This window comes from Tasmannia lanceolata, unplaced genomic scaffold (assembly GCF_043159265.1).
Source record: "Tasmannia lanceolata isolate RefF3 unplaced genomic scaffold, GAP_Taslan_0.1 ptg000012l, whole genome shotgun sequence".
Lineage (NCBI taxonomy): Eukaryota > Viridiplantae > Streptophyta > Magnoliopsida > Canellales > Winteraceae > Tasmannia > Tasmannia lanceolata.
In genome coordinates, this window is record NW_027518689.1 from 6,292,223 (window position 1) to 6,317,859 (window position 25,637).

Sequence of the window (25,637 nt, forward strand, 5' to 3'; positions counted from 1 at the left end):
TTGATGAAGATAAAGCTGCAGAACTTATTGAGCAGACTCATGAGGGTGTTTGTGGACCTCATATGAACGGGAAGATGCTATCTAGAAAGATCCTTAGACTTGGATTCTATTGGCCTACAATGGAAACAGACTGCTTCGCATTTGTAAGAAAATGCCATAAGTGTCAAGTCTATGCGAATCTTATTCATGTTCCTCCTTCGGAGTTGCACTCCCTGACTTCGCCGTGGCCGTTTTCGGTATGGGGAATAGACATCATTGGGAAGATTTATCCGAGATCCTCGAGCGGACATGAGTACATTCTGGTGGCTATTGATTATTTCACAAAGTGGATAGAGGCTGCATCTTATGCTTCCATCACTTCGAACACAGTTGCGAAGTTCATCCGTACCAATATAATTTGCAGATACGGAGTACCTCACGAGTTGATTTCAGATAATGGATCACATTTCAAGAAAGAAGTGTTACACCTGTGTGAAGAGTTCAGGATAAGGCATCACAAGTCGTCTCCTTACAGGCCGCAGACGAATGGGGCCGTTGAAGCAGCAAATAAGAACATCAAAGTCATTATCAGTAAGATGACTGAGACATATAAGGACTGGTCGAACAAACTTCCTTATGCCTTATGGGCTTATAGAACATCGATCAGGTCTTCAACAGGCGTGACTCCGTATTCTTTGGTGTACGGAATGGAGGCTGTTCTCCCTGTTGAGTTAAGAATCCCCTCTTTGAGAGTGATGGTGGAGGCCGATCTGCCAGAGTCAGAATGGGCGAAGGCCAGACACAATGAGCTACAGATGATAGATGAGAAGAGGCTGAGAGCCTTATATCATATCCAAGGATATCAGAGACGGATTGAGAGAGCTTTCAATAAGAAGGTTCGTGTCCGAGATTTGAAGCCTGGAGATCTTGTATTGAAGTCCTACAGGGCACCGGTATTTGACCCAAGAGGAAAGTTCAGGCCAAACTGGTCTGGTCCTTACATTGTTGATGAAGTCCTGCCTGGAAAAGCCGTAAGACTGCTCAATGAAAATGGAGAAAAATTAAATGAACCTACAAACCTGGATCAATTAAAAAAATATTATGCTTAAGTACACCAGGAGGCCATCCTTGGACGATTTGAGCTTCAAGCCAATACCCAAATGTTTTAAACTATTTGCAAACCCGTTGGGCCTAGAAAAAAATGAATAATGAAACCCCTTTCCGCTAAAAGAACCTGTGAGCCAAAAGCAAAATCAAAATTTCTTTGTTAAACTTAAACCAGGGGCATCTTTTATGACTTTCGTCATAAAAGATTTTAAACCCGAACTACGCGTGACCTGATTCCCAATTTCTTTAAGGATACGTAGGCAGTCTGGAGGATCCAGATTCGGTCCAGATACATGCAAACATACCAAAGTCTAACCGGTTTGAACCTAAGCCCACCCGAAAGTCCTTCTGGTGTACTCAGGCCCAGGTTTGTAGAGAAACAGAAAGAAAGAAAAATGATGGAGTCTTAGACCCGCTAGACTGAAAACCCGCAAGGGCTGTCTAGGCAAAAGTTAGGGTCATTCACCCGCTAAGCTGAAAACCCGAAAGGGCGGCTTAGGCAAAAATCAGGGTGCTGAGCCTGCTGGATGGAAAATCTGCAAGGGCAGACAGTCCAGGCAAAAATTAAGGCATATGGTCCGCCGAATCGAAAACCTGAAAAGGCGATTTGGTCATGGCAGTGACTTCATGGAGAGAGGACAAGGCTTTAAAAAGCCAGCTAAACTTTCGATTTTCTCTGGCACCTTCTCAAAGTCTAAGTAAGCACCATCAAGACTTCTTTTGGTACTCTTTGAGCCAGAGAAGTTGAAATCGAGCAATCTGAAGGGAGGATAACCATGGCAGAAATCCTGAAAAGAGGGTTGAAACACCTTTAAACACGGTATTCAAAAGACTCTAAGAGAGTGGCTTTTACCATTTTTTTTGTTTAAAAAAAAAAAAAAAAAAAAAACCCTATCAGACTAAGAAGCAGATTTCAGTCTATCTTGGTATTTGAGTCAGGTGTCCGTCAATGTCCTCGTTCGTTGTTTGTCAAAGTCTTTCCTTTGTCAAGTCGAGTTCAATTCTTCAGAGTCCTGTTCCTCCCCAAGCCGGGGTGGCAAAAAAAAAAAAAAAAAAAAAAGAGAGAGGAGGGAAAGCAGAACTCTCAGAGAAGCAGAGAATTTATGGCCCCTGTGAACAAGTGCAAAGCAGAGCAATTCAGAGGTTGATAGGCTTTCAGCCCAATTCCAGCATTAGCAGATGGTAGTGATGAAGCAGGATTTTGAGCAGAACCATGTTCTTGTATTTTTAAGAGCCTTATAAGCCCAAGTGTTCATCAGAAAAGTTTGTAACCCCAAGTGTACATTAATGAAAGCCTTTGGCCCATTTTTCTTGTGTTGCTCTCCAAATGAATTTTGTTATGGAAGTAATCATACTAGGGACATCTTTTATGACTCACGTCATAAAAGATGTCAAATACACATTGATATTTGAAATGGACATTCTCCTCAAATAAGACTAGAGAGTTTGAACACGCTCTTTTTGTTCAAGCTCTCCTGTCGAGTATTTGGCTCGTGTTGCTTTGGTAAAGCTTCAATCTCTAAAAATAAAAAATAAAATAAAAATAATAAAAAAAATAATAATAAGAATGACTCTTTGAGTGTGGCATTTGGGACTTTTTAAGTGTCCGCAGCGTGTCCCTACCTAACAAGTTGGGAGTCAGGCATACCTGCGAGGGGGTTTGTATGGATCCGTGTTGCATGACGGGCATACAAATCTGAATTTATATGGAACCGTGTTACACCACGGGCATATAAATCTGGGGTCTTATGAGATAATTTAGCAATTCCTTTGTTGATGTGAGACTCTTTGAGTAGTTGAGACCCTTCGAGTGTTACAGACTCTTCGGGTAGTTGAGACTCTTTGAGTATAAATGTTTTGGTGTATTTAAGACTCTTTGAGTAGTTGAGACCCTTTGAGTGTTACAGACTCTTCGGGTAGTTGAGACTCTTTGAGTATAAATGTTTTTGTGTTGGTTTGAGACTCTTTGAGTAGTTGAGACCCTTTGAGTGTTACAGACTCTTCGGGTAGTTGAGACTCTTTGAGTATAAATATTTTCGTGTCGGTTTGAGACTCTTTGAGTAGTTAAGACCCTTTGAGTGTTACAGACTCTTCGGGTAGTTGAGACTTTTTGAGTATAAAGGTTTTTTGTGTGTATTTGAGACTCTTTGAGTAGTTGAGACCCTTTGAGTGTTACAGACTCTTCGGGTAGTTGAGACTCTTTGAGTATAAATGTTTTTGTGTTGATTTGAGACTCTTTGAGTAGTTGAGACCCTTTGAGTGTTATAGACTCTTCGGGTAGTTGAGACTCCTTGAGTATAAATGTTTTGTGTTGGTTTGAGACTCTTTGAGTAGTTGAGACCCTTTGAGTGTTACAGACTCTTCGGGTAGTTGAGACTCTTTGAGTATAAATAGTTTCTTTGATGTGTTTGAGACTCTTTGAGTAGTTGAGACCCTTTGAGTGTTACAGACTCTTCGGGTAGTTGAGGCTCTTTGAGTATAAAGGTTTCTCTATGTAGTTGAGACTCTTTCGAGTATAAAGGTTTTTGCATGTGTTTGAGACTCTTTGAGTAGTTGAGACCCTTTGAGTGTTACAGACTCTTCGGGTGGTTGAGGCTCTTTGAGTATAAAGATTTCTATGTGTTTGAAGCTCTCTGAGTGTTTGATTTGAGACTCTATGAGTGTTACATACTCTTTGAGTAATTTGATTTGATATTCTTTGAAGGGTTGATTTACGTCTGCATCGATAGTGGTCTGCTTTCTTTGAGGTAATTTTATTGGGTTCGTTTTCTTAAAAGCTTTGTTTTAACAGAGTATGTTTGTGTTTGCTTTAATAGAGTCTTTGCGTATTGATTTAAACAGTTGAGTCATGAGTATTAGGGAGAGACTATCTCTTTGAGTTGTCGTTGCCGAGTTAAGAGTCGGTGAGAGGCTATCTCCCTATTGTTGGTAGAGTTTTATCTCTGTGAATATCGTTTTAAAACTAAAAACCCAAAAATTTGCTTTGCTTTCGGGTCAGTCAAAATGTGTCGTCTGTTCAGCTTTGCCATTCGCGTGTTACACACGCTTTGCCAAAGAGGGGCATCTGTAGACACCCCATTTTGACCGGACCCAAGTTCGCTATGCTTGGACGTGTAGACACCCCATTTTGCTCTGCCTTAAGAAATTAGGGTTTTTCCATCGGTTTTCCAATGTCTTTCCTTTCCGCGTCCGTTTGTTACATTTCTAAATATTTTTGGTCGTTTCCGCCATGTTTCGTATTTTTCTGTTGAATATTGAGAAGGGTTATTCATGAGAATCCGAGCAAAAGAGAATGTGGGACCCACTGGTGTGGGACCCGTTTGTGTGGGACCCGCTAGTGTGGGACCCGTTTGTGTGGGACCCGCTGATATGGGACCCGCTGGTGTGGGACCCGTTTGTGTGGGACCCGCTTGTGTGGGACCCGCTGATGTGGGACCCGCTTGTGCGGAACCCACAAAGTGGGACTCACCATTAGCATGACTTAACTTTCTCTACCATTTCCACCAACTTCATTTTTCCCTTTAAAATAACACCATTATCTCCATTACCATTATATATTCCATTATTCCCACCACCATTCCCACCATTACCATTATATATTCCATTATTCCCACCACCATTCCCACCATTACCATTATATATTCCATTATCCCCACCACCATTCCCACCATTACCATTATACATTCCATTATCCCCACCACCATTCCCACCATTACCATTATATATTCCATTATCCCCACCACCATTCTCACCATTACCATTATATATTCCATTATTCCCACCACCATTCCCACCATTACCATTATATATTCCATTATCCCCACCACCATTCCCACCATTACCATTATATATTCCATTATTCCCACCACCATTCCCACCATTACCATTATATATTCCATTATTCTCCACCACACCCACCATTCTCATTATTTATTTCCACCTCTCCACTAAGTTTTTCACTATATAAAGAGAGGTGATGAGAGAAAAAAAAGGAGGAGAGAAGGAAGAGGGGAAAAAAAAAGAAGAAAAAAAAAAAAAGAGAACAAAAAAAAAAAAAAAAGAAGAGAGGGAGAGAAAATAAGAGAGAAAGAGAGAGAGGAAAATATAAAAACAAAGAAGGAAGCGGAGCGGATCGCACGTCGGCCGGATTTTTGGATTTCTTTGGCTCTTGGATTCGGCGAGGAACTCATCACAGGTAGGTACACTGTTTTCGGAATTTTTTAGAATTATTTGGTATATTTTCGGATTTTTGCATGATTTTTAACAAAGAAAACTAAAAGATATACTAAACAGATTCCACAAATAATGAAATTTCGTGGGAAAATAATATGATAATGATACATTCTACCATGAATTTGTGAGAATTTTTGGATTTTGTTTGGTATATTATTTTATGTATTCTTTGAAAATTATCAGATTTTGGGAGAATTGTTACTGATGTCAAATCACAGATACAATTCTCCAAATTTATACAGTAGTCTTAAATTCTATACTTCTTGCTTCTGTAAAATTTTCAAGTGATTTTGATCTTGTTTCATATGAGCTGTAGTGTTAATTCATAATCTGGTTTGAAATTTAAAAAATCCGAAACTGATAGTAAATAGTTTTCTAAATTCATGGAAATCTTACAGCATGCTATTTTCACTTATATCTTACTAATGTAGAAATTTCATGGAATTTAGATTTCTATTTCTAGTAGTTTCTGTGTTATTTTTGCAATCTGGTCTTATTGTTGTTAAATCAAAATTAAATATGAGCTTAATGTACAAATCCACAAAATTCATCCCGTAAGCTGCATGGATACCCATCTTACTGCTGTAGAAATTTTGATTCATTTCGAATTCGTTTGCTACAGTTTCACTTGTAAAAACACTCATATGTTTAAAATTGATAAAATCCATTGAAAATCCGAAATTAATTGAAAATCATCTGAAAATTTCTAAAGAACCTTAAATCTCTGTCACATGTTAACTCATTAATCCATTGAAACAGAAATCTTAGGGTCTTTAGATTTCCCTCGAAAAATGGCCAGTGCATCCATAATCGTATCCCAATTGCAACCAATCTTTGACAATTTAGATATTTAAGCTATAACATGTTATTGGCTCCGAGGTTACTGTCCACGGAAATCCTGAGATCTGCCAGGCAATAAGATGCTATAACCTAAGTATTAAATTGCGCAAGGAAAGAGCGCACGATTCCCTCCCTTGGATGCCATTCTGGGCCGAAATTGGTGTACCCATAGGAGGCATGCTTTGCCTCATATAAGAGTCTTTGACTCATTTGTTTGTGTGATGTTGTTGTCAGTGAGTCTTTGACTTGTGTTTCCATCTCTTTTAGGGAGTCTTTGACTCGTCTATCCTTTAGTTGTTATCAGTGGAGTCTTTGACTCGTTTTTCCACCGCTATTAGAGAGTCATTGACTCATTTGCTCATTTGTACCCTTCTTTAATATTTTTAGTTAGGAGTTTCTCCTTTAGAGTTGTTGATTACTTCGTTTTAATTAGAGGCTAACTCAGTCTTATTAGAGCTTTGCTTGCTTGGGATCTTGGATCGTTTTCTCTCTTCTTGGGACGCTATCTTTCTTGTTATGGTTCGTCTCTTTGAGACGTTAGTTGTTTGTTCGGGGTTTCCCCTTTTGGATTTAGGGCTTTGCCCTAGTTTGTGGTTGTTCTTGCGTGTTCCCTTTAAGATTGAAAACATCTAAAGGTCCTGAGCATTGAAAAAGCTTTAAAATCCAAAAACATTAGAAATTTAAAACTCAAAAACATTTGAAAACTTTAAAAATATCAAAAACATTTGAAAATATAAAAAAACCTTAAAAAATCTGAAGTGTGAGTGTTTCTTTTAGAAGCGTAGTTTGAGAGTTCGTTTTCGAACTACGTTGGCTTGATCCTCTTCCGAGGTACGTAGTGCAGCTTGGGATTTACATCCCAAGTCCAGCCAAACTTTTTTTGTAAATAAACGTTTTAAACCTTCTTCAAAAACCTTTAAAATATTGTTTTCAAAAGACCTTCCTCTAGAGTTAGGAGTTTCTCCTCGATAGAGAATTTTAGAGTTAGGGTTTTTCTTTTGATAGGTTGTTTGATTGATTGTTTGCTGTGTGCTTGTTTTAGAGTTAGAGGTCTGTCCTAGAGTTATAGGAGCGCCTCCGTCCGGTCAGTTGGCGATCCACATCGCCGAGTGATGACTAGAGTAGGATACGCTAGTCCACCCTTGGTTTTCCTTAGGAAATACAGCCTAGTCACACATAGGTTGTAAGAACCACCTGCATCAGCGTAGGGCTAATCTGCATTTAGTTAGGGCATATAGGGTGTCCTAAAATTCACAATTCACTGGAATTTAAATAATCGTACAATAAACTTTAATAATTGGTCCGGTCTTTTAGATCGAGTTTAGGATAGAGGGCTAGGTGTCTTAGGCATCATAACTTAGAATAGGCGCGAAGAACTACGTTGCCTTGATTCTCGTGGAGGCGGGGATACGTAGGCTTCTTTGGATGAATACCAGACCATCTGAGGACTCGGGCTAATCACTTTTAAAACTGTTGAAACAATCAAATCACTTAGGATTTTCCATGAAATTAGAATTTTAGGAGAACTTTCACTTAGATTGAATCCAAACCAATTAAGAAATCAAGATACACATTTAGGATTCACATTGAAATTAGATCATAGGATGCATGTCACATAGATAGCACATTAACAAGAGAGTTGAATGAGCCATTAAAAATGAATTTAAAAGAGTTAACTTTTGGAATTGAAGACCGATTATCGGGCAGGAATGGTGCATGTGGTGGATAAATCCCCATACCTTCCATTCTTGTAACCAGGTAGTGAGTCTAGATTTCTGGTTAATTATGGGTCCTAGATCCCACATCTAGGTGGCGACTCTGTCAGTCTCTTTTGTGTGGAATTCGGATTGCCTTAGTGATCCCAAGTTCACATAAAAGATGAATTAAAATTAATAATAAAAGGCACACGCCAATCGCGTGGGTACGAGAGACCAAGAGATAGTGCGTGGCGGCTCTCGCGCCACCACCCCTCTCGCGGGATCGGGTCCCACAGCTGCTGTAGACAAAAGTACGCCCAATGTCTACGGCTGCAGCACCGGCGCATAGCTTGGAAATAGATTCAACAGTACCATCAGGGTGTAATGACATCCCAGTCGGGCACGCATCGAATCTATCCCGTGGAGCCAATAATAATGAAAATAATGAAAGAAATAAAGTATATGACGATGCATGATGTGCAGTGTGTGAATCCCTCGTTTTAATTACGCACCTATCTGGTGCCCTTGGATTCTAACGATAAAGTTCCCATTTAGCTTGGTTTTGACCCAAATTTCTTCAAAATTAATTAAAATGGCATTTTTACAGAGTTAGGCAATGTTTCAAAAGGTCTCCAGCAGAGTCGCCAATCTGTGGACCCCGATCCGAGAGGGGCGGGGGGACGTGCCCCCACGCGAGTCTCTCAGGATCATCCACGTGTAGGAGAGCTCCACCAGGGAACTCTCGAAAGAGTGCCCCTCACAGCATGCGCGGCGATGTAAAGTAAGATACCTCTCGATTCGGGGACTAGCCCAGATTCGAGACGTACCTTAAACAAAGAAAGAGTCGCCATCCAAGGAAGTAGGCCCTGGATCCCATGCTGTGCTCTGTCGCAACAGATAATCAGAGATATAAAAAGGTCCGTGCCTGATGACGAATGGGGAAGGGGTTAGGCGCCCCCAATTCGCCCAAGTGCAAGCACCTGGTCTCTTATGCCATTTGTTATTAACTTTGAAGAGTTTTGGGTGAAAATCACGCGGAATGGGAACGAATATCCCCGAGATAACGTCTAGCTAATCATGCATGTCTCGGAGATGAATAAGAAGCACACACAAAAGAAATGAAAGACATGTCACCTAAGAATAGCTAGGTTATGCGTGCCATGCCTAATTGGTGTCTATGTTCTGATGGGCAAACGCATGCATGCTACAGCTAAAGGTATAGGATCTGTACAGGAAAGTAAGAAAACACAGCAAAACATACAATATGACAAACCCTAGACTCCAATGCGATAATTGACTCGGACCAAGATGGCCATCCATCTTAGCTGCACTACGTATCCCGGCCTCGGGAAGAATCAGAGCCAACGTAGTTCGGCGACCTATGCTAAACTACAATGCCTAACCCTCTAGGACCACTATCCTAGACTCGATCAACTAGACCTGACTAGTTTTTAAAGCTTCTTGCGCCATTACTTAAGTTCAAGTGAATGGTAATTTTTAGGACTCCCTATATGCCCTAACTAATGAAAGCGGACCCTACACACTATGTGTGACTAGGCTGCGTGTCCTAAGGAAAACAATGGGCTATCTAAGCGCATTCTAGTCTAGTCATCGGCTCGACTAAGTATCTAACCGACCACGACTTGAGGCCTCCTAACTCTAGGGACACTCACACGACCAGACATGACAAAGCAACACAATCAGGACAGACTCCTAACTCTAAGACACCCCACACGCCTAGGACAGACTCCTAACTCTATGGGAAGATCTTTTGAAAATTGGTAGTAAGGTTATTTTGAAGAATTTTTGAAGTTTTGAGAGGTTCAAAAGATTTTGAAGCTTATAGAAGTTTTTGAAGTTGTGAAAGTTATGAAGTTATGAGAAATATTTGCAAAAAAGGTGACTGAACTCAGGATGCCAGCAGCACGCCTGAGCTGCCTACGTACCCCTCAGCTAGGGATCAAGCAATCCGTAGTTCGGACAGGAATTTCCTAACTACTCCTAATGACTCTTGATTTTTGAGATTTTTGGTTTTTATATGTTTTTGAAGTGTTTTTGAATTTTTGACACAAGAGGACAGAATCCTATCATCATAAGGGTAGGAAAGACTCCAGATATCCCGCAAAGGTTGGACAACATCCTATGCTTTGCGGGGGAATTGGACAGAATCACGACTCTGCAAGGGTTGGACAGCATCCTATACCTTGCAAGAGCGGGTAAAAATCACGCGACTTGATGAGAGGATGGACAGAATCCTAACCCCTATGATGATAGGACAGACTCCTGAAAGACTGAAGGACTGACTCCTATGCTGAAGACGGACTCTGGAAGATGGAAAGACGTAAGCCTAGACTTTATGAAGGGATATGACAGAATTCGAAACTCTACAAGGGTAGGACAGACTCCCAAACCCTAGGACAGGCTCTAAAGAGGAAGAAATCCCTTAACCTGCAAAAACTCTAAGACAGGAAGGGAAGGGGTGGGCTCAAGATACATTCCGTCATAGCCTGAACCATGAGGACAGGAACTCTGAAACCGAAGGAAAGCATGCCAACAAAAGGAAATCCCTGAACCCAATATGGAGACCAGGAAAGAATGCTAATATAAGTACCACCACTCTTAACAATGACACAAAATCCATTGATCTTTTCTAATGCACTTGCCCAGACCAGACTACCAAGATTTCCAAAAAGGCAAACAAGAAAACTCCGCAGAAGAAGTAAATTCCACCATTGTGAGATAAACCATGGTCTCTTTGCCATTTCAAAGTGTTAGGCTAGGGACTCCCTTTCTATTGTCATATAGAAAGGAAAATCAACAAAATTATCATGATTTTTCAAATGTCTTCCTTAACTATCATGTTCAGCAAAGAAGAAATGTACAAGATTAGGGTAATTGACAACCTGAAACTATATGAGCATCGAGGTAAAAACAATATGGCATAATGACAGTTAACATTTGAGGTACTTGCTTAAAGGAAGATACATATCAACCTGCCCAGAATCCATCAAGATATGAACTAATGCAAATCGCAATTGGATAAGACCCAAAACAATGACTTGAGGAGTTACCGAGTGACCAAAACAAGAAGTCTGAGTACATTGAGAACAATGCGTCACACAACTGGTTATACTGATACAGAGAGAAAATACTACCATAAACATCAACATATTAAGATAAATGCTCCAAACCCATTTCAGAATAAACAACCCTCTAACTCTCATAATCCCCTTATGATATCTAAAAATTGATTTAACTCAAAAGAGACCAACAACCACATATAGATCTGAGGAGGAGAAGACTGACAAGAACATTAGGTGCAATAGGTAAGACAGTGTACTTATCAACACATCTTTCAAACAAGACGAGAGTGATATCTATTTCCAAAGATATGAAAATCATCTTTGCATTTTGGGCCACTAATCTTATTATTACCATCACAGTAACTCATCGTCAAGGCTAAAAGTGAGGCAAAAGAAAATGAAAGATATGCATAGGTTTAGGGCTTATCAGATTAAGTGTATAAGACCGAATTCCACAAGCGCAGAAATGTAGCACTAAGAGAGCAAAACTTGCAAAACAAATTAGCCATAATCCTTACTCCAAGTCTACACAAGAACCATGACCAAAACTGAAAATAGTAATTAGAACGTGAAGAAGAAGATACATGAATCCTCAGGCAAGGACTAGAGAATTTCGGATCTCGGGTTTTGACGGAGGTACCGGAATTGACGAAATCGTCGGAGTTGGGAGTTGGGAGTTCGGATTCCGCCGGAATCAACAGAAGTATTTGTGGTTCTTGAAGGTAGAAACGAAATGGGTTTGGATGGTGATAGTTTTTTTTTTTTTTCTTTTTTTTTTGGGGGGGGAAAGATGGTATGAATGGAGGAAGAAGATGGGTTTTGGGGGGAGGCGGCAGAGATGGTAACGGAGAATGGGGTCTCTTGAAGGTGACGGTGGTTGGTGGTGATGGAGATTTAGGGTTCTAAAAAAAAAGGAAAATGGTGGCGGTGCCGACGGTGATGGAGGGTTGGATCGGAGATGGTGGTATGGGCGGCAACTTGGGAGGCCGGAGCTCCGGCGAGACACCGAAGCAGACGAGGTCGGGCCGAGCTTTTCTCTCTCTCTCTCTCTCTCTCTCTGTATTTCACTAAATGAAAATGGGGTTTTCAACAGAGGTGGGTTGTAGAGGAAGGAGATGAAGATGGGGTTCGATGGTGGCTCGCCGGATTTGTAGAGGTGGAGGTAGGTAGAGGTGGTGGCTGGCCGGAGAGGGGTTTTGGGAGAAAACCGAAGTGGGTTTTGGCAAAAAATAGCAGAGGTAGTGGACAGGGATCGGAAATGGAGGTTAAAAATGGGTTTGGGTCGGAAATGGCAGAGGATGGGTGGATGTGGAGGAGGTGGGATGGTGGCTGAGAATGGGCCGGCCGGATTTTGGGTTTTTTTGAAAATGGGTTTTGGGTTTGCAGACGAAAATCGTGGTAGATGGAAAACGGGTTTGAGGAGAGGTGGGTTGTAGAGGTTGGGGTCGGAGATGGCTTACCGGAGATGTTCGTCCTTGCCGGATTCCGGCTGGCGGTGGTTGCGAACGAAAGAGAAGATGGAGGAAGAGGTGGTTGTGGGTGGATTGGAGGTGGGAATGGCAGAAATGGTGGCGGGTGGAGGATGAGGGCAAGGTGGAGGTGGTGGAAGATGGGGGTTGCCGGAAAAGGTGGATGGCCGGCGGCTTTTCTTCCTCCTCCCTCTCTCTGCTTTGATTTTTTTTTGCAAAAAAAATAAAAAACCTCCCTCCTTCTCGAACCCTAAACCGACGACATATATGGGAAAATGCCGAATTTTCTCCCCCCTATCCTCCCTGGACAACCGCCCCTAGTGTATTCTTTGACAATTTTTAACCCCAAAAAGGGGGGTGGCTGATTGGAAAACAAGGGTAGAAATTTTCTTCTCTTCAAACGATCCTGACCATTTGATTTGATCCAAGGGCCATTAGGGTTTGCTTACACCCTAAGTATTGTTGGAATTCCAACATTGCCCCTCCAAGGATGGCAAATCACCATTTTGCCAAACAAAATATCTTGTCTTTTTTGGAAAAGGGGGGGGGGGGATATCCACAGAACCATGCTTTGATAATTCACCCTACCACAACCCAGCTTTGATTATCGCACATACTTCGCCTGTCTTATTCTTCATTTTTCGCCCGATTGTCCTGAAATTTTGCAGGGAGATTCTCGAGAATACTGACAACCTCCTGGGGAATTTGTACCCAGGAATATGCGCAATAAGATGCTCAAAGACTCAGGCCTTCCCCTCATTCTGGGCCCAGGCCTTCAGGAATTTGGGAATTTCATTGGATTTTTGAAGTTCTTATTTAATTTTTGGGAATTTAGGGCCTTGTCAAAATGGGGTGTCTACAGATGCCCCTCTTTGGCAGAGGGTGCTTGTCGCACGGAAGCCAAAGCCGAGCAAACAACACATTTTGACTGGCCCCAAGATTTCAAATGGAAGGGATGCAAGGGGGTGACGAGATGGATCGACGAGAGAGATTCTCATCGAGAAGGAATGATAAGATGAAATGACGAGACAGATTCTCGCAAATTGCAGAATGGAATGATTAGACAGCCTCTAATTAAGCCACTCAGGGATTTGGAGATTATAAAGCGGAATGATTAGACAGCATCATGATCATTCCTAAATTGGGATCTGAGAAGACAGCATCTTAACAGATGAACAAAGCGGAATGATTAGACAGCATCATGATCAAACCTGAATTAGGATTTGAGAAGACAGCATCTTGACAGATGAACAAAGCGGAATGATTAGACAGCATCATGATCAAACCTAAATTGGGATCTGAGAAGACATCATCTTGACAGATGAACAAAGCGGAATGATTAGACAGCATCATGATCAAACCTAAATTGGGATCTGAGAAGACAGCATCTTGACAGATGAACAAAGCGGAATGATTAGACAGCATCATGATCAAACCTGAATTTAGGATCTGAGAAGACAGCCTCTTGACAGATCGACAAAGCGGGACGATTAGACAGCATCATGATCATTCCTAAATTAGGATCTGAGAAGACAGCATCTTGACAGATCGACAAAGCGGAATGATTAGACAGCATTATGATCAAACCTGAATTAGGATCTGAGAATACAGCATCTTGACAGATCGACAAAGTGGAATGATTAGACAGCATCATGATCAAACCTGAATTAGGATCCGAGAAGACAGCATCTTGACAGATCGACAAAGCGGAATGATTAGACTGCATCATGATCAAACCGAAATTAGGATCTGAGAAGACAACATCTTGACAGATGAACAAAGCGAAATGATTAGACAGCATCATGATCAAACCAAAATTAGGATCTGAGAAGACAGCATCTTGACAGATGAACAAAGCGGAATGATCCGGATCATTCCCAATTAGAAAATTTGATTCGAAAGACGTGTTCAAGTTTCTCAAATCCTGATTCGTTAAAACTGATATCTCAAACATCAATGCATGCTAGGTATCTTTTATGGTCTGACTTTCATCAGAGAACCAAAAACTCTTAAAAGCATCATACAAACTTACTCTGATTGGGATAAATTTTATGATAAAGGACAAACACGTAAAGGTGCTACAATGGAAGTACTATGCTTGATATTTGTTCCAACAGCAGCTTCTCACAAAGTGAGGTGCCATTGGATCAAATATCAAGAGAAGTACTGCCATTACAGACTAAGAATTGTTTGGATATGATGGTTGCTAGAGAATCCCAGCAGCATCTGCCTAAGGAATACTATATGAGGAGATCCAGAGTGGATTAGATTGGGAAGGTTCATGCCCATTACGGTTTTGGACTACTAAGTACGTTTATCTATAAATTACATGACTTGGTTTCTCATGGCGCCGGAATCTGGTTCTGTGATCGTGCGGTGGGTAGAGGGCCTCCGTCCAGTATCTGCAATCACAAAAAAAGGGGTCAGGGGGTCTGGGGTGGGTCCCGGACGACCACTTCGACACCTGAAATATAAGTGTGACAACCCAAGGGGGGGTGTGAATTGGTCAATTAGAAATTTTAGGCTTTATTAGGGGACGATTAAAAATTAATTCATTTAATTAAGCATTATTAGTCTAACCCTTGTTTAGATAGGCATATTGATCATAGCTAGGGTTTAGACATTCTAATCATGCACATTTACTAACCCTTGTTCAAATATATATTATAATGCAATTAGGGTTTGTACATTTAAATCAAGTGCATTTACTAACCCTTGTTCCATTAAAAGCATAAGCACGTTAGGGTTAGAGATTATCAACCACCACACGTGCAAGAGAGAGGGAGAGAGAGAAAGCATCCACAAGGCACAAAATTTATAGTGGTTCGGTCTATCACAAGACCTACTCCACTCTTCCAAGTTTTCCTCCTTGGGATCTTCACTAAAAATGATGAAGCCGTACACCCGACTCCTCCATCTCCAAAGGGAACAAACACTTTCTGCACGAAGCCTTGAGAGGAGACACACCCTCTTACATGATTCACCTTTATTAACGGGCCGAATCGGAGACCCCCGCCATGTCTTCACCTTTCTTAACGGGCTGAAGAGGAGACCCTCGTCTTCACAACTCTTAACGGGCCGAAGAGAAGACCCTCATCTTCACAATTCTTATCGGGCCGAAGAGAAGACCCTTAAATGAAGAAAGAAAATAAAAACTCTCATGCCTCTTGATAGGCGAATTACAACTTTGAAAGCTCACAATCACTCCAAGAAAATACAAATGTAAAGCCCTATGGAGTGCCTCTTGATAAGATGTAGAAATGGAAGATCAAAGAGGATTTTAGTTTTTGATTAAAAACTTGAAGCTCAAAGAGAAAATAGAATTTGATCTTTCTCAAATGTTCAAAAGCTTGTACAGATAGGTTTTAATCATATATATAGTGTATTTGAAAATATGACCGTTTGGGGTAAAACTGTAAATAACTGGCTTGAAAAAGTCAAGCAGAAAATGCCCCAACGGCTAGTTTGCTCGACCGCGGTGGTCGACCGAGCCATCGCAGTCGCCCGTCCCTATCGGGCGCCCTTTTATATTTTTAAATTTCTTACCGTCGCGGTCAACCGGCCCATGACGGTCGTTCGGCGAGGCTAACCTGTTAGCTCAAGAATTTGGCTCAAAAACCTACCCGCAGTCGACCGACCCACGGTGGTCACCTGCCCAAACCCATGACAGATTGTTCTGTTTGAAATAGACACATATCCACGGTCTCCCGGCTTGACCTAGTCGACCGGCCAGATAATTTTCGAGATGTCCTGGAATTCCAGGTACCATGCTGCGGTCGCTCGGCATAGCCCGGTCGACCGGCTGTGTAAAATTCCATTTTTAACTTTAAAGTTCAGGGGCTTTTGGGCCATGGTCTTTGGGCTAAAGTCTTAGGTTTTCAAACACATTTTAGGTGTGTTAATGGTTTTTAAAGATTTAAATAGTTAAGTATAAAAACCATTTGAAAACCTTTTGAAAGTGCATTTTTACATAAAATCAAGAGGACTCCAAATACAATCTAAAAGATGTAAACCTTGAGTCTTCTTGGAATGTATAGTCTCCTTTGCACTTTCTTGGACTTCTTCAGCTTGTGAGTGAACTTCTTCAATTGATTTGGCTCTTGTGACTTCTCCTCCAATCTTCAATGCAAGTTGAAAGGTACATGAGGTGTTACCATGGCATGTTCAACTCCAAGCTCCTTCTTGACACTTGTTGGAGAACTTGTGGGATCTTCATGTTGAGCTCCTTGACTTGATCATCTCCAAATGAGGATGTCTTCGCTGTAGGTGTAAGCTCTTGGTTCCTTTGCTCCTTGATCCACAAGCCATGTGTTGTGAAGAGTTGTGTAATGGCGATTATGACATGAAATTCATGTATACAAGACAACACCTCAAAGCAACACATTAGTCCATAAATGCTAATCAATTTAGTTTGTTAACATCAAAACAAGAATGTAAGGTGAATGATTATCCCATGGAAACCCTTGGGCTTACAACATCCAAGTCAGATTCCAACTCAATCATATAAATAAACAGCAAGATTAATGAAGGGGATGGCTAGGTTGCCATAATCAAACATGGGCTTTTTCTGTTATTTGGATGGTCGAATTGGTTATGGGGCCTGGGAGGAGGAGGGAACGGGCGTCCATCACCTTTTTTCCTCACCTTCCCTTAGAAAGGGTGGATATCATGGAATCAGTGGAGATGGTTCGGTTCGGTTCGGTTCTAGGGTATACCTAGAACCGAACCCATTGCAATCGGTTCCCAGAATTTGGAACAAGAACCGAACCACTTATCTTTGGAACCGAAGCGAACTAGAACCGAACTTGATCGGTTCGGTTCTGGGTTTACCCAACCTTTATTTTAGAAATTTTTTCCCATTTATTGGATGAATTAATGGAATGCATGGGCTCAATTATCATACTACAGAAATGAAATTGAAGATTGGCCCATCAAAGTTTAATGCATGCTCTATACTGATGCTCAACATTGGAAGGAGAGAGAGAGAGAGAGAGAGAGAGAGAGAGAGAGAGAGAGAGAGAGAGAGAGAGTACCAGAGGTTGGAGACGACGAGAGCTGAGAGGATTTCGAGCGAGAGTGGAGAGTGGAGACGGCGAGAGTCGCAACTCGCAAGGCAAGAGTTGGGAAAACTAGGTTTTCTACTTTCTAGTGTTAAGTTTAAAAGGCAACCAAAAACGTTAAGATTAAAACTTAAAAGGTAAAGAAAAACATTAGGGGTGAATTTATCCTCAGGCAGTAGTAAACCATTCTCACGGAACCGTTATGGAGATGGGGGTGATTTTATCCGTTGGGGGGATGTCATCACTCTCGGTTCTTGATTCCAGGATCCCAAACCCAGAACTGAACCAATTGCAATCGGTTCGCAAACAACTGAACCGGAACTAAACCACTTAAATTTGGAACTGAATCGAACCGAACCAAAGTCGCTGGTTCGGTTCGGTTCGGTTCCTCAGGTTGGACCCAAACCATGTCCACCCCTATCATGGATCACTTTAGCAAGAGAGAACAATCACCTCAGTTGAATTAAATGAATAAGACAAAATCCGCTTTAAAGTAAGCCTGACCATCCATGAAATTTCCTAGCAAATCCCTGCTTGGAAATAAACCTTATTTGGTTCATGAGAAAGCTGAGCCAATGTTATCAAAAATAGGAAGTATGAACACCATTTTCTTTATTCGCTCTTCTTGTAAAGTATAGGGATTCTTTCAGGAATTTTCCTCTTACTTTGGGTTGGTGAGTTTGTTTGGGTTTGGCCATCTCTACATTGTTGTTCACTCTTTTCTTTTCTCTCTGTCCAGTTATTACTCACTCGGCAAAAATAAAAAATAATGGACAAGGAGATACAAGCGGAAATAGTACCCACCCTTTTCCAAGCATTTGGGCTACCTTCTAAAATTATGCGTTTTTGACCTTTTTTGTTTTGACTTTTTTAAAATAGACAATTAGCAGCTTTTGAAATTTGAAAGCCAGAGTGCCTTTAACAGATTTGAGCATAAGTATATTAAAAAGAGATTTGCTAGTTTCCATTGGAGAAAGCATTTGGCGGGCTGGCTGTTGCTATAGAGCAGCCACCTCAAATGAATTAAATGAATAAGACAAAATCTAATATGTAGCTGCTCTGTCATGCAACAGCCAGCCCGCAAAATGCCTTCGACGGTCACAAGCAAATCCCCAAAAATAATACAGGCAGAAATAATACTTCTATCCCTTTCACAGCACTTGCACTGCCTTCTATATCTGTTCTCTTGAAAATTATGCATTTTCCAATTTTTTTTTTTGTTGGGAAATGATATAGAGGGCGAGCCTTGGGGCAATGGTAAGTTTGCTCCATTGTGACCTGGTAGTCACGGGTTCGAGTCAAGGAAACAACCTCTCTGCAAAGCATGGGGTATGGCTGCGTACATCTAGCCCTCCCTCGACCTCGCAATGGCGGGAGTCTCGTGCACTGGCGCCCTTTTTTTTGTTGGGAAAGGATATCACGGCCATTTTTTAATAACTGCACAAACCCAGCTTGTCTTTTCTTTTTTAATTGGCTTTGTGAAAGATTTTTGGGAACTGTAATCACCTTTGACAGCTCTTTAAATAATGAAAGACGAGATGAGTTAGTGCAAATATCAAGACCTGGTCATGCTCATATCATTTCATTTTTTGTTTTGAAATGGCTTTTGAAAGCCACAGAGCCTTTAAAAGATTGTACACTAAGTATAATAAAAAAAAAATCATTTCCCATTCAATTTGCCCACCACACAACAGTAACCTCTACATAAACATTCTACTCTGTCATTGTACGAAGAGAACGAAACCCCCCTCACCTCTTCTCGTTCTTCACATCTCTCTCTCTCTCTCTCTCTCTCTCTCTCTCACACACACACACACACACACACACATTTTCTAACCATCGTGTGGTGGTACAAAGTTGCCAAGGCAACTGAGTACTTAGTAATCACTGGTTACAAAATTAAGGATATCAAACTAGCCAAGAAAGCATGGATTCCCCCTGGCCAATCCTACACCGTATTCGATATCTCCCCTGTAAACTACACATTCAATGTCCAAGCGATGAGCGCCGAGAAGCTCCCCTTCCTCCTCCCCGCCGTCTTCACCATCGGCCCACGAGGAGACGACTTCGATAGCCTTCTCAAATACGCCAAACTCATGTCGTCCCACGACAAGCTATCCCACCACGTCAAAGAGCTCATTCAAGGTGTAATCGAAGGAGAGACCCGCGTCCTAGCCGCATCCATGACAATGGAGGAAATCTTCAGAGGCACCAAAGATTTTAAACAAGAAGTGTTTGAGAAGGTTCAGCTTGAATTGAACCAATTTGGGTTGTTGATTTATAACGCGAATGTTAAGCAACTTGTGGATGTTCAAGCCCATGAGTACTTTTCGTACTTGGGGCAAATGACCCAGATGGAGGCTGCGAACCAAGCCAAGGTGGATGTGGCTGAGGCCAGGATGAAAGGGGAGATTGGATCTAAGCTTAGGGAGGGGTAGATGACGCAAAATGCAGCGAAGATCGATGCGGAGACGAAGATTTTCTCAACGAAAAGGCAAGGGGAGGGGAAGGAGGAGATTAAGGTGAAAGCTGAGGTAAAGATATTTGAGAATGAGAGGGAGGCTGATGTGGCAAAGGCAAATGCTGAGTTGGCAACGAAGAAGGCTTCGTGGGCCCAACAGACACAGATGGCGGAGGTTGAAGCGGCGAAGGCGGTGGCGATTAGGGAGGCTGAGTTGCAGAGGGAAGTGGAGAGGAGGAATGCTTTAACTCGGACAGAGAAGCTCAAGGCTGAGTTACTTAGTAAGGCTAGTGCTGAGTATGAAACCAGGGTATGTATGATTTTGTTATTTTATCATTGAAAAATGATATTCCAACCCCTCTTGTTTTCCCTTGTTCCCAACCTAGGCCTTGCTTAAGAATAAACTTAGGCTCTATAAGGATTGCAAGGAAAACATTTCTGATGAAATGTATTTTCTTGGAAAGTTGTTTCTTTCCAATATTTAGAGGGAAGTAATATGATTGTGTGGTTAATTTAGAGGGTTATTATCATAAATTGAATGTCCCTAGAAGTTGAATAGGGACTAAATTGTTTCTTTCCAAGTTATCTTTTTTTTTTGTGTGTGTTTAAAAAAATAGTGAGAAATTTTAGAATTATCTTTCCTTTCTGTACTTTTTCAAAAGCTTCCCGCAATCCAAACAGGGGCATTAGGGAAGTGATATTTCCACCCCGTATTCTACCCAACCACCCCTCTTACCTTTTTATTCCTTTTTTTCCAAAGCTTTTTAAGAATAACTAGCATACCAAGGAATTTTTGAAGGCTATTGATGTTGGCACTAACCCAGCTTGTATTTTATCTTTTAAACAGCTATAAAAAGTTATTACAGTTTCCAAAAAAAAAAGAAAAACTCTAAAAGGAGAAGCTGAGTTTATGCACGCAATTGTTAAAACTCCGTAGTGCAAATATCAGCAGCTCACTTTTTAAGAAGCTGTTGTTGGATTAAATATCAAGGGTGGTACCTCCACCGTACAAGGGCCTTATTGTTGTAAGGCCCAACACCATATAATTTCTCTCTAAACGGTAAGAGTTTTGATTTATGTGAAGTATAGAAGTATAAGTATATAGTATAGATAATGGCCTCAAAATAGGCCTTAATGTTATATTTGTCAATAGAGGAATGATAAACTGAAGGGTGCCCTTTACAAAAACCACCTGCAAGGGTGCCCCCATTGGACCATCTATGAAAGTGAATTTATAATGGCGAAAATATATAAAATTAAATGAATAATAAATGCAGTTTGGTGAGATGGTCCAATGGAAGCGCCCTTGTAGTTGGGTTTTTATAAGCACACCCTCCAATTTAGCATTCTGCTTGTAAATATTATTTGCTTTAAAAAAATTTATTTCAATATAGGCCCCCTTTTTTGCTTGTATCAAAATATCCCCTTAATCTTTTGGTTTCTTTCAAAACAAAAAAAAACAGGTGCAAGAGGCAAATTAGGAGCTCTATAAGAAACAAAAGGCTGCTGAGGCAGTGCTCTATGAGAAGGAGAAAGAGGCCGACGGCCGGCGAGTGGCCGCAGAGGCAACCCTCTTCGCTCGTCAACAAGAGGCTTTAGGGGAGCTTTATGCCAAGTAAAAGGAGGAAGAGGGACTAGTGGCACTCGCGCACGCACAAGGAGTCTATGTTAGCACATTGCTAAAGGCCTTGGACGGAAATTACACCAGTTTGAGGGATTACTTGATGATCAATGGGGGATTATTTCAAGAGATCGCGAAGATTAATGCTGGAGCTATACAAGGATTACAACCAAAGATTAGTGTTTGGACTAATGGCAATGGTGGTGAGATTGCAGGTGGTGGTATGAATGAGGTGGCAGGCATGTATAAGATGTTACTGCCATTATTTAAGACATTGAACGAGCAGACAGGGATGCTTCCTCCGGCATGGATGGGGACGCTCAAAGATTCATCAGCTAATTAAAATGAAATTATAAATAGGTGAGTGCTAATGGGGAGGCGGATGGGTTGGCTAGATGTGGGGTTGACCGTTTGGAGTTGGAGTGGTTCGATTTTCTCCCTCCGTAGTTAATTACGCTATTTTCGTTTTTTTGTTTTTTTGTTTCTTTTTTCTTTTTCTTTCCGTGTAATTCTGGGTGCGGTCCATCTCGGTCCCCTTCCCTTTCATAATATACTTCTGCCATTTAAAAAAAAAAGGTTCATGTCTGTCGAAAATGGGTGTAATTATCGTATTTTATTATATTTTGTGTGATGCTAATTTGTTTTTAATTAATTATGTATTTTTATCAATGCTACTCTTTTTACGCTTATGAAGTATTGAAGAAAATTGTGTCAATCAGCCCAGTTGGATGGATCTTAGCCACAAGAAATATGTCTCTTTAACATAGGCATACTATAGAGTTTGAAATTTTTTATGGGGGTGTTTGGATTTAGGGGGGGGAGAGAGAGAGAGAGAATAGGGAAATTTATGGGATAAAGTTTCCAGGGAAAATAATATTACATGGAAAACAATTCTAGGGCCTATAGTAGGTTTGCAATTTTCCCAAAATACAAGTAAACTACTGAATTTTTGAAAAATCATTTCATGGAAAATAGGTGTAAATAAAGTAAACCTTTTCTAGAATTTTTTTTGTTAACGGCTTAGCTCATATCCAAACTTTTCTGGAATTTTGCTCTCTGCTGTAAGGATAACAAATTCTTGTTAGTCAATATTAGCCAATCAGAAATTCAAATAAAAGAGACTTCCCCACAATCAGAAATTCTTGTTAAGTCGGTTTTATCAGAGAAGAGACTTATCCACAACCGGTTTTGTGATGTGCAGTGGGACTGTTCCTTGATTTGTCTATCTCTATCTTGTTTTTGTATCTTACTAATGTAGGGCGGTTTCTTATTTTCCTTTTGGTTTCTTAGTCCTCCTTGTATTAGGAAATATGGTAAGAGTTTTGTTAAGTTGGGAAGCCTAATTCTAGTTAGATTAGAGGTGGAGTTTAAATAGAAAGAGGAAACGTGGGAGAATATGGGTTTTATTCTATAAATATGGGTCGTGTATCAAACAAAAAAAACATAACAGCTTGTGCTTCTTCTGCGTAGACTTCTTCACTCTCCATCTAAGAAACCCCCTTCTTGTTCCCTTTTTCTTGTCCTGCACATCTTCCCATCACCTTTTATTCTTCTTCTTCTTCTTCTTCTTCTTCTTCTTCTAGTTTCTCCCTCATCTTCCAACCATGGTGTGGTGGTACAAAGTAGCCAAGGCTAGTGAGTACCTAGTCATCACTGGTTTCAATATTAAGGATATCAAGCTAGCCAAGAAAGCATGGATCCTTCCCGGCCAATCGTATACTGTCATCGAAATCTCCCCAGTAAATTATACCTTCGAAGTACAAGCCATGAGCGCGGAGAAGCTCCCTTTCCTCCTCCCCGCCGTCTTCAACATTGGCCCGCGGGTCGAGGACCGTGAAAGCCTTCTCAAATACGCCAAGCTCATGTCCTCCCATAACAACCTCTCCAAGCATGTCACCGAGCTCGTTCAAGGCGTAATTGAAGGCGAGACCCGTGTCCTCGCTGCGTCCATGACCATGGAACAAATTTTCAAAGGTAATGTTAGCTCTCACATATTCTAACATGCCCTCTCAAACATATGTGGATTAAAAAATTGATATACGTTTGATTACAATAAAATTATCAAATCTTCTGACCTAATGCATGCTGATGAAGATCTCACATTTTCTAACAGGTACCAAAGAATTCAAACAAAAAGTTTTTGAGAAAGTCCAGCTCGAATTGAACCAATTTGGGTTGTTGATTTATAACGCGAATGTTAGGCAACTTGTGGATGTTCAAGGCCATGAGTACTTTTCGTACTTGGGTCAAAAGACCCAGATGGAAGCTGCGAACCAAGCCAAGGTGGATGTGGCCGAGGCTAGGATGAAAGGGGAGATTGGGTCTAAGCTAAGGGAGGGGCAGACCACGCAGAATGCGGCGAAGATTGATGCGGAGACAAAGATTTTCTCTACGAATAGGCGAGGGGAAGGGAAGAAAGAGGAGATTAAGGTGAAGTCCGAGGTAATGATTTTTGAGAATCAAAGGGAGGCTGATGTGGCAAAGGCGAATGCTGAGTTAGCAACGAAGAAGGCTTCGTGGGCCCAACAGGCACAGATGGCGGAGGTTGAGGCTTCGAAGGCGGTGGCGATTAGAGAGGCTGAATTGCAGAGGGAGGTGGAGAGTCGGAATGCTTTAACTCGGACAGAGAAGCTCAAGGCTGAGTTTCTTAGCAAGGCTAGTGTCGAGTATAAGACCAAGGTAAGTTTGATTTGGTTAATTTATCATTCGATATTGTTATTTCCTCCCCTTTTGGTTTGCCTTCTTCCCAACCTACGTAGGCGTTTGCTTAAGAATAAAATTAGTAGCTCTGTTTGGATTGCAAGAAAAAAAATTATGATGGGAGTTATTTTTCTTGGTTAAGTTTTTTCTTTCCATGATTTAGAGGAGAATAATATGATTCTGGTTAATTTGGAAGGATAGTATCATAAATTGAATGTCACTCTAAGAAAAATTGAATAGTGTTGGTTCACGTTAATCCCTTTTTGTGTTTAAAAATAAGCAGGAAACATAAATTGCAGTGCAGATATCACTAGCCTTTTTATTTGCTATGTAAAAAGTAAACTGTAAGTAGAGTATAGATGTATAAGTAGATGATATAGTAATGGCCTCCAAAGAGACCTCAATGTTCTATTTGCAAATAGAGTGCTAAACGGAAGGGCGGCCTTGCAGCTGGGTTTTTGGAAGGGCCTCGTAAAAATTATTAGCTTTACAAAACTTTATTTGCATATAGGGCCCTTCTTAGGTTGTATACAAATACCTCCTTCATCTTTGAATTTTGTTTATAAAAAAACAGGTGCAAGAGGCAAATTGGAAGCTCTACAAGAAGCAAAAGGCTGCAGAGGCAGAGCTCTATCAGAGGGAGAAGGAGGCCGAAGCCCGCCGAGTGGCCGCAGAGGCAGCCCTCTTCACTCGTCAGCAAACGGCTTTAGGGGAGCTCTACGCAAAGCAAAAGGAGGCAGAGGGAGTAGTGGCACTCGCGCAGGCACAGGGCGTCTATGTTAACACATTGCTCAAGGCCTTAGATGGAAATTATGCGAACTTGAGGGATTACTTGATGATCAACGGGGGATTGTTTCAAGAGATGGCTAAGATCAATGCTGGGGCCATACAAGGATTACAACCAAAGATCAGTGTTTGGACTAATGGCAATGGCGGTGAGGTTGCGGGTGGTGGTATGAATGAAGTGGCGGGCTTGTATAAGATGCTACCGCCATTATTTAAGACTGTGCACGAGCAGACGGGAATGCTGCCTCCAGCATGGATGGGTACGCTAGAAGATGCATCAGAATGATTAATGATTCATCAACTTTTTCTTTCTTTTTTTTCTTTTTTTTTATTGATTTCGTGGGAGTTAAATTTTTAGTCAGATAGTTTCTTTCTTATCTTGACATAGAAGAACAAAAGAGTAGAAATTTAGTTTGCATCTTTTCTACATTTTTTGTAGCATGTTCTCTAGATTCTTATTCTACTTGGCTGCTATTTTAGTTGGGTTTTTAAGAGTTTCTGTATTTAGTTGGCTGGATGTATACTAGTGGAATTACGAATCCACTGAGTGGAAGTTATTTTAGAACGAAAAAAAAAAAAAAAACAGCTAGAAATTAAAAGT

General features: G+C 41.1%; 2 pseudogenes; both read left to right on the forward strand.

Moving 5' to 3' along the window:
* Nucleotides 1-12,341: 12,341 nt before the first annotated feature.
* LOC143888503 (flotillin-like protein 4 pseudogene) lies at nucleotides 12,342-21,940 on the forward strand (annotated as a pseudogene).
* A 1,214-nt stretch (nucleotides 21,941-23,154) lies between these two features.
* Nucleotides 23,155-25,322, forward strand: LOC143888504 (flotillin-like protein 4 pseudogene; annotated as a pseudogene).
* The last annotated feature ends 315 nt before the right edge of the window (nucleotides 25,323-25,637 follow it).